Source organism: Phodopus roborovskii, unplaced genomic scaffold (assembly GCF_943737965.1).
Source record: "Phodopus roborovskii unplaced genomic scaffold, PHOROB, whole genome shotgun sequence".
Taxonomy (NCBI): domain Eukaryota; kingdom Metazoa; phylum Chordata; class Mammalia; order Rodentia; family Cricetidae; genus Phodopus; species Phodopus roborovskii.
This window is the reverse complement of record NW_026125420.1, coordinates 157,969-168,623: the sequence shown is the minus strand read 5'-3', so window position 1 is coordinate 168,623 and position 10,655 is coordinate 157,969.

Here is a 10,655-nt window from a genome sequence, read left to right as displayed (position 1 = left end):
TTTGAGGAGATTAATCCTGCCCCTTGAGCTCACAATGAAGCATTCCCAACCATGCACTGCATCTTCTCTCTGGATTTTTCAGGATGGGACCACTATGGAGGTGGTAATGACAACAAGTGACAGTTTCACAGTTCTGGTACTGTGTGTGCTTGGGCCCTGGCCATCTGGCCATCTGGCCACATTCAAGGAAATAATAATGGCCGTGGACATAATAATGGCGCTGGCCATAATAGCGGCCATGGCCATAATAATGGCCCTGGCCATAATAGCGGCCCTGGCCGTAATAATGGCCCTGGCCATTATAGTGGCCCTGGCCATGATTGCGACCCTGGACATAATAACGGCTCTGGCCATAATAACCACCCTGGCCGAAATAGAGGACCTGGCCATAATAGCAGCCCTGGATGTAAACTCAGCCCTGGCCATAATTGCAGCCCTGGCCGTAAAAGCAGTCCTGATCATAATTGCGGCCGTGTAATTAATAGCGGCCCTGGCATAATTTGTGGCCCTATCCATAATAGCCATAATAACGGGGCTGGCCATAATAGCTTCTCTGGCTGAAATAACGCCCTGGCTGTAATAGTGGCCCTGGCCTTAATTTGCGGCCACGAACCTAAAAATGACCTTGAGGTAAGAGTGGCCCTGGCTGTAAGTGCGGCCCTTAGCCATAACCATGTCCTGGCTATATTTGGAGGCCCTGGCCGGAGTAGCGGCATTGGACATATTAGGGGCCGTGGCCGTAATACGCGGCCCTGTCCATAATAACAGCCCTGGCTGTAATATTGACCTTGGCCATAAAAACGACGCTGGCCATAATAGCAGACCTGTAAATAATAACGACCATGGCCATTAAAACAGCCCTGGCCATAATAGCGGCACTGGCCATAAATGCGGACCTGGCCATAATAACTGATCTGGCCATAATAACGGCGCTGGCCATAATAACGGCCCTGGCTATAATTTGCGACCCTGTCCATAATAACGGCCTTGGCTATAAGAGCGGCCAAGGCAAAAATCACGGCCCTGGCCATAATAGCGGACCTGGATGTAATTTGTGGCCCTGGCCATAATAGTGGCCTTGGCCATATAGCGCGCAAGCCCTAATACCAGCCCTGGAAATAATAACGGCCGTGGCCATAAAAACAGCCCTGGCCACATTAGCAGCACTGGCCTTAAAAGCAGACCGGGCCATAATAACGGCCTTGGCTATAAGAGCGGCCGTGGCAATAATCACGGCCCTGGCCATAATAACGGCCCTGGCAATAATATCAGTTCTGCCCATAATAGCAGTCTTGGCCATAAGAGCGGCCATGGCCGTAAAGTGGCCCTGGCCATAATAGCGGTCCTGACCGTAATAGCGAACCTGGCCGAAATAACGGCCCAGGACGAAATAGTGGCCCTGGCCCTAATTTGCAGCGCCGTCCGTAATAGCATCCTTAGATGTAAGAGCGGCCCTGGCCATAATGCGGCTCTGGCCATAATCACGGCACTGGCCATTATAATGGCCCTGTCTGTAATTTGCGGCCCTGGCCATAATAGCAGCCCAGGCCGTAATAACTGACCTGGCCATAAAAGCGGCCTTGGCCATAATAGCAGCCCTGGAAATAATAGCGGCACTGGCCATAATAGCGGCCGTGGCCATAATAACTGACCTGGGCATAATAGCGGCACTGGACCTAATAGCAGCCCTGGGAATAATAACGGCCGTGGCCATAAAACACAGCCCTGGCCATATTAGCAGCACTGGCCTTAAAAGCCGGCCCGGGCCCATGATAACGGCCTTGGCTATAAGAGCGGCCGAGGCAATAATCACGGCCCTGGCCATTATAATGGCCCTGTCTGTAATTTTCGGCCCTGGCCATAATAGCAGCCCTGGCCGTAATAACTGACCTGGCCATAATAGCGGCCTTGGCCATAATTGCAGCCCTGGAAATAATAGCGGCCCTGGCCATAATAACTAAAATGGGCATAATAGCGGCGCTGGCCATAATAACGGCCATGGAAATAATGACAGCACTGGTCATTATAACGGCCCTGGCTGTAATATACGGCCCTAGACATAATAGGGGCCGTGGCCATAAGAACGTCCCTGGACATAATAGCGGCACTGGCTGTAAATGCGGCCTTGGCCATAACTGACCTGTCCATAATAGCAGTGCTGGCCATAAAAGCGGCCCTGGATGGAATTGGCGGCCCTGGCCATGAATGCGGCCCGGGCTGTAATAGTGACCCTGGCCGTAAATACGGCGCTGGCCATAATAGCAGCCCTGGAAATAATAACGACCGTGGCCATAAAAACAGCCATGGCCATATTAGCGGCACTGGCCGAAATTGCGGCCCTAGCCATAATAACTGACCTGGCCATAATAGCGGGGCTGGCCATAAGAGCGGCCCGGGATGTAATGTGCGGCCCCGGCCATAATAGTGCCCTTGGTCATAAGAGCGGCCGTGGAAAAATCACGGCCCTGGCCATAATAGCAGTCCTGGCCATAATAGCGGTCCTGGCCATAGTAACAGACATGGCCATAATAGCGGCCCTGGCCTTCAAAGCTGCCCTAACCATAATCACGGCCCTGGCCATCATAACGGCTCTGGCTATAATTTGCGGCCTTGGCCATAATAACGGCCGTGGCTATAAGAGCGGCCGTGGTAAAAATCACGTCACTGGCCATACTAGCGGCACTGGGAATTATAACGGCCCTGGCCATAAAATAACGGCCCTGGCAATAATAACAGTTTTGGCCAAAATAGTGTCCCTGGCCATAGTAGCGGCCAAGGCCGTAAAGCGTCCCTGGCCATAATAGCGGCCCTGGAAATAATAACAACCGTGGCCATAAAAACAGCACTGGCCATTTTAACGACACAGGCCGTAAATGCGGCCCTGGCCATAATAACTGACCTGGCCATTAAAGCGGTGCTGGCCATAATAGCGGCCAAGGCTGTAATAGTGACCCTGGCCGTAAAAATGGCGCTGGCCATAATAGAAGCCCTGGAAATAATAACGACCGTGGCCATAAAAACAGCCCTGGCCGTATTAGCGGCACTGGCCGTAATAGCGGCCCTGGCCATAATAACTGCCCTGGCCATAACAGCGCCAAAGGCCATAATACCGGCCCTGGATGTAATTTGCGGCCCTGGCCATAATTGTGGCCTTGGCCATATAGCGGCGCTGGCCCTATTTAGCAGCCCTGGAAATAATATCGGCCGTGGCCATAAAAACAGCCCTGGCCGTAGTAGCAGCACTGGCCTTAAAAGCGGCCCGGGCCATAACAACGGCCTTGGCTATAAGAGCGGGCGTGGGAATATTGCGGCCCCTGGCCATAATAACGGCCCTGGCAATAATATCAGTTCTGCCCATAATAGCAGTCTTGGCCATAAGTGCGGCCTTGGCCATAAAGTGGCCCTGGCCATAATAGCGGTCCTGACCGTAATAGCGAGCCTGGCCGAAATAACGGCCCTGGACGAAATAGTGGCCCCGGCCCTAATTTGCGGCCCCGTCCATAATAGCGGACTTGGATGTTAGAGCGGCCCGGGCCGTAATGCGGCTCTGGCCATAAACACGGCACTGGCCATTATAATGGCCCTTTGTGTAATTTGCAGCCCTGGCCATAATAGCGGCCCTGGCCGTAATAACTGACCTGGCCATAATAGTGGCCTTGGCCATAATAGCATCCCTGGAAATAATAGCGTCACTGGCCAAATAGCGGCGCTGGCCATAATAACTATCCTGGGCATAATTGCGGCGCTGGCTGTAATAGCAGCCCTTGAAATAATAACGACCGTGGCCATAAAAACAGCCCTGGCCATATTAGCAGCACTGGCCATAAATGCGGCCCTGGCCATAATAACTGACCTGGCCATAATAGCGGCACTGGCCATAAGAGCGGCCCTGGCCTTAATAACGGCCCTGGCTATAATTTGCGGCCCTGGCCATAATAACGGCCTTGGCTATAAGAGCGGCCGAGGCAATAATCACGGCCCTGGCCATAATAACTGCCCTGGCAATAATATCGGTTCTGCCCATAATAGCAGTCTTGGCCATAAGAGCGGCCTTGGCCGTAAAGTGGCCCTGGCCATAATAGCGGTCCTGACCCTAATAGCGAACCTGGCCGAAATAACGGCCCTGGACGAAATAGTGGCCCCGGCACTAATTTGCGGCCCTGTCCCTAATAGCAGCCTTGGATGTAAGAGCGGCCCTGGCCATAATGCGGCTCTGGCCATAATCACGGCACTGGCCATTATAATGGCCCTGTCTGTAATTTCGGCGCCCTGGCCATAATAGCAGCCCAGGCCGTAATAACTGACCTGGCCATAAAAGCGGCTTTGGCCATAATAGCAGCCCTGGAAATAATAGCGGCACTGGCCATAATAGCGGCCGTGGCCATAATAACTGACCTCGGCATAATAGCGGCACTGGACCTAATAGCAGCCCTGGGAATAATAACGGCCGTGGCCATAAAAACAGCCCTGGCCATATTAGCAGCACTGGCCTTAAAAGCGGCCCGGGCCATGATAACGGCCTTGGCTATAAGAGCGGCCGAGGCAATAATCACGGCCCTGGCCATTATAATGGCCCTGTCTGTAATTTGCGGCCCTGGCCATAATAGCAGCCCTGGCCGTAATAACTGACCTGGCCATAATAGCGGCCTTGGCCATAATTGCAGCCCTGGAAATAATAGCGGCCCTGGCCATAATAACTAAAATGGGCATAATAGCGGCGCTGGCCATAATAACGGCCATGGAAATAATGACAGCACTGGTCATTATAACGGCCCTGGCTGTAATATACGGCCCTAGACATAATAGGGGCCGTGGCCATAAGAACGGCCCTGGACATAATAGCGGCACTGGCTGTAAATGCGGCCTTGGCCATAACTGACCTGTCCATAATAGCAGTGCTGGCCATAATAGCGGCCCTGGATGGAATTGGCGGCCCTGGCCATGAATGCGGCCCCGGGCTGTAATAGTGACCCTGGCCGTAAATACGGCGCTGGCCATAATAGCAGCCCTGGAAATAATAACGACCGTGGCCATAAAAACAGCCATGGCCATATTAGCGGCACTGGCCGAAATTGCCGGCCCTAGCCATAATAACTGACCTGGCCATAATAGCGGGGCTGGCCATAAGAGCGGCCCGGGATGTAATGTGCGGCCCCGGCCATAATAGTGCCCTTGGTCATAAGAGCGGCCGTGGAAAAATCACGGCCCTGGCCATAATAGCAGTCCTGGCCATAATAGCGTTCCTGGCCATAGTAACAGACATGGCCATAATAGCGGCCCTGGCCTTCAAAGCTGCCCTAACCATAATCACGGCCCTGGCCATCATAACGGCTCTGGCTATAATTTGCGGCCTTGGCCATAATAACGGCCTTGGCTATAAGAGCGGCCGTGGTAAAAATCACGTCACTGGCCATACTAGCGGCACTGGGAATTATAACGGCCCTGGCCATAAAATAACGGCCCTGGCAATAATAACAGTTTTGGCCAAAATAGTGTCCCTGGCCATAGTAGCGGCCAAGGCCGTAAAGCGTCCCTGGCCATAATAGCGGCCTTGGAAATAATAACAACCGTGGCCATAAAAACAGCGCTGGCCATTTTAACGACACAGGCCGTAAATGCGGCCCTGGCCATAATAACTGACCTGGCCATTAAAGCGGTGCTGGCCATAATAGCAGCCAAGGCTGTAATAGTGACCCTGGCCGTAAAAATGGCGCTGGCCATAATAGAAGCCCTGGAAATAATAACGACCGGGGCCATAAAAACAGCCCTGGCCGTATTAGCGGCACTGGCCGTAATAGCGGCCCTGGCCATAATAACTGCCCTGGCCATAACAGCGCCAAAGGCCATAATACCGGCCCTGGATGTAATTTTTTTATTCCGGCGCCCTGGCCTTGGCCTATATAGCAGCTGCCCTGGAAATAATATTCGCCGTGGCCATAAAAACAACCCTGGCCGTAGTAGCAGCACTGGCCTTAAAAGCGGCCCGGGCCATAACAACGGCCTTGGCTATAAGAGCGGCCGTGGCAATATCGCGGCCCTGGCCATAATAACGGCCCTGGCAATAATATCAGTTCTGCCCATAATAGCAGTCTTGGCCATAAGTGCGGCCTTGGCCATAAAGTGGCCCTGGCCATAATAGCGGTCCTGACCGTAATAGCGAGCCTGGCCGAAATAACGGCCCTGGATGAAATAGTGGCCCCGGCCCTAATTTGCGGCCCCGTCCATAATAGCGGACTTGGATGTTAGAGCGGCCGGGCCGTAATGCGGCTCTGGCCATAAACACGGCACTGGCCATTATAATGGCCCTTTGTGTAATTTGCAGCCCTGGCCATAATAGCGGCCCTGGCCGGAATAACTGACCTGGCCATAATAGTGGCCTTGGCCATAATAGCATCCCTGGAAATAATAGCGTCACTGGCCAAATAGCGGCGCTGGCCATAATAACTATCCTGGGCATAATTGTGGCGCTGGCTGTAATAGCAGCCCTTGAAATAATAACGACCGTGGCCATAAAAACAGCCCCTGGCCATATTAGCAGCACTGGCCATAAATGCGGCCCTGGCCATAATAACTGACCTGGCCATAACAGCGGCACTGGCCATAAGAGCGGCCCTGGCCTTAATAACGGCCCTGGCTATAATTTGCGGCCCTGGCCATAATAACGGCCTTGGCTATAAGAGCGGCCGAGGCAATAATCACGGCCCTGGCCATAATAACGGCCCTGGCAATAATATCAGTTCTGCCCATAATAGCAGTCTTGGCCATAAGAGCGGCCTTGGCCGTAAAGAGTGGCCCTGGCCATAATAGCGGTCCTGACCATAATAGCAAACCTGGCCGAAATAACGGCATGGGACGAAAGAGTGGCCCCGGCCCTAATTTGCGGCCCCGTCCCTAATAGCGGCCTTGGATGTAGGAGCGGCCCTGGCCGTAATGCGGCTCTGGCCATAATCACGGCACTGGCCATTATAATGGCCCTGTCTGTAATTTGCGGCCCTGTCCATAATAGCAGCCCTGGCCGTAATAACTGACCTGGCCATAATAGCGGCCTTGGCCATAATTGCAGCCCTGGAAATAATAGCGGCACTGGCCATAATAGCGGCCCTGGCCATAATAACTAACATGGGCATAATAGCGGCGCTGGCCATAATAACGGCCCTGGAAATAATGACAGCAGTGGTCATTATAACGGCCCTGGCTGTAATATACGGCCCTAGACATAATAGGGGCCGTGGCCATAAGAACGGCCCTGGACATAATAGCGGCACTGGCCATAAATGCGGCCTTGGCCATAACTGACCTGTCCATAATAGCAGTGCTGGCCATAATAGCAGCCCTGGATGGAATTGGCGGGCCTGGCCATGATAGCGGCCCGGGCTGTAATAGTGACCCTGGCCGTAAAAACGGCGCTGGCCATAATAGCAGCCCTGGAAATAATAACGACCGTGGCCATAAAAACAGCCATGGCCATATTAGCGGCACTGGCCGAAATTGCGGCCCTGGCCATAATAACTGACCTGGCCATAATAGCGGGGCTGGCCATAAGCGCGGCCCTGGCCTTATTAGCTGCCCTGAACCATAATCACGGCCCTGGCCATAATAACGGCCCTGGCTATAATTTGCGGCCCTGGCCATAATAACGGCCTTGGCTATAAGAGCGGTCGTGGCAAAAATCACGGCCCTGGCCATAATAGCGGCTCTGGCCATAATAGCGGCACTGGCCATAAAAGTAACACTGGCCATAATAACTGACCTGGCCATAAGAGCGGCACTGGCCATAATAGCGGCCCTGGATGTAATGTGCGGCCCCGGCCATAATAGTGCCCTTGGCCATAAGAGCGGCCGTGGAAAAATCACGGCCCTGGCCATAATAGCAGTCCTGGCCATAATAGCGGTCCTGGCCAGAGTAACAGACATGGCCATAATAGCGGCCCTGGCCTTCAAAGCTGCCCTAACCATAATCACGGCCCTGGCCATCATAACGGCTCTGGCTATAATTTGCGGCCTTGGCCATAATAACGGCCTTGGCTATAAGAGCGGCCGAGGTAAAAATCACGTCACTGGCCATACTAGCGGCACTGGGAATTATAACGGCCCTGGCCATAAAATAACGGCCCTGGCAATAATAACAGTTTTGGCCAAAATAGTGTCCCTGGCCATAGTAGCGGCCAAGGCCGTAAAGCGTCCCTGGCCATAATAGCGGCCCTGGAAATAATAACAACCGTGGCCATAAAAACAGCGCTGGCCATTTTAACGACAGGCCGTAAATGCGGCTCTGGCCATAATAACTGACCTGGCCATTAAAGCGGTGCTGGCCATAATAGCAGCCAAGGCTGTAATAGTGACCCTGGCCGTAAAAATGGCGCTGGCCATAATAGAAGCCCTGGAAATAATAACGACCGTGGCCATAAAAACAGCCCTGGCCGTATTAGCGGCACTGGCCGTAATAGCGGCCCTGGCCATAATAACTGCCCTGGCCATAACAGCGCCAAAGGCCATAATACCGGCCCTGGATGTAATTTGCGGCACTGAACATAATAGTGGCCTTGGCCATAATTGCAGCCCTGGAAATAATAGCGGCACTGGCCATAATAGCGGCCCTGGATGTAATTTGCGGCCCTGACCATAATAGTGGCCTTGGCCATAATAGCAGCCCTGGAAATAATAACGGCACTGGTCATTATAACGGCCATGGATGTAATATACGGCCCTGGCCATAATAGGGGCCGTGGCCATAAGAACGGCCCTGGACATAATAGCGGCACTGGGCATAATTGCGGCCCTGGCCATAATTACTGACCTGGCCAGAAGAGCAGCCCTGGCTTTAATAGCTGCTCTGAACCATAATCACGGCCCTGGCCATAATAAAGGCCCTGGCTATAATTTGCGGCCCTGGCCATAATAACGGCCTTGGCTATAAGAGCGTTCATGGCAAAAATCACGGCCCTGGCCATAATAGCGGCTCTGGCCATAATAGCGGCACTGGCCATAAAAGAAACACTGACCATAATAACTGACCAGGCCATAACAGCGGCACTGGCCATAATAGCGGCCGTGGCCATAATTGCAGCCCTGGAAATAATTGCAGCCCTGGAAATAATAGCGGCCCTGGCCATAATAACTAACATGGGCATAATAGCGGCGCTGGCCATAATAACGGCCATGGAAATAATGACAGCACTGGTCATTATAACGGCCCTGGCTGTAATATACGGCCCTAGACATAATATGGGCCGTGGCCATAAGAACGGCCCTGGACATAATAGTGGCACTGGCCAGAATGCGGCCTTGGCCATAACTGACCTGTCCATAATAGCAGTGCTGGCCATAACAGTGGCCCTGGATGGAATTGGCGGCCCTGGCCCTGATAGCGGCCCGGGCTGTAATAGTGACCCTGGCTGTAAATACGGCGCTGGCCATAATAGCAGCCCAGGAAATAATAACGACCGTGGCCATAAAAACAGCCATGGCCATATTAGCGGCACTGGCCGAAATTGCGGCCCTAGCCATAATAACTGACCTGGCCATAATAGCGGGGCTGGCCATAAGAGCGGCCCTGGCCTTATTAGCTGCCCTGAACCATAATCACGGCCCTGGCCATAATAGCGGCTCTGGCCATAATAGCGGCACTGGCCATAAAAGTAACACTGGCCATAATAACTGACCTGGCCATAAGAGCGGCACTGGCCATAATAGCGGCCCTGGATGTAATGTGCGGCCCCGCCCATAATAGTGCCCTTGGCCATAAGAGCGGCCGTGGAAAAATCACAGCCCTGGCCATAATAGCAGTCCTGGCCATAATAGCGGTCCTGGCCATAGTAACAGACATGGCCATAATAGCGGCCCTGGCCTTCAAAGCTGCCCTAACCATAATCACGGCCCTGGCCATCATAACGGCTCTGGCTATAATTTGCGGCCTTGGCCATAATAACGGCCTTGGCTATAAGAGCGGTCGTGGCAAAAATCACGGCCCTGGCCATAATAGCGGCTCTGGCCATAATAGCGGCACTGGCCATAAAAGTAACACTGGCCATAATAACTGACCTGGCCATAATAGCGGCCTTGGCCATAATTGCAGCCCTGGAAATAATAGCGGCACTGGCCATAATAGCGGCCCTGGCCATAATAACTAACATGGGCATAAAAGCGGCGCTGGCCATAATAACGGCCATGGAAATAATGACAGCACTGGTCATTATAACGCCCCCTTTAATACCCCCCCTAAATAAAAGGGGCGCAAAAAATACGCCCCAAACAAAAAAGGGGCCGTAGCCATAAGAACGGCCCTGGACATAATAGCGGCACTGGCCGTAGAATGCGGCCTTGGCCATAACTGACCTGTCCATAATAGCAGTGCTGGCCATAACAGTGGCCCTGGATGGAATTGGCGACCCTGGCCCTGATAGCGGCCCGGGCTGTAATAGTGACCCTGGCTGTAAATACGGCGCTGGCCATAACAGCAGCCCAGGAAATAATAACGACCGTGGCCATAAAAACAGCCATGGACATATTAGCGGCACTGCCGATTGCGGCACTGGCCATACATAACTGACCTGGCCATAATAGCGGGGCTGGCCATAAGAGCGGCCCTGGATGTCGAATCCCGCCCCCGGCCATAATAGTGCCCTTGGCCATAAGAGCAGGCCGTGGAAAAATCA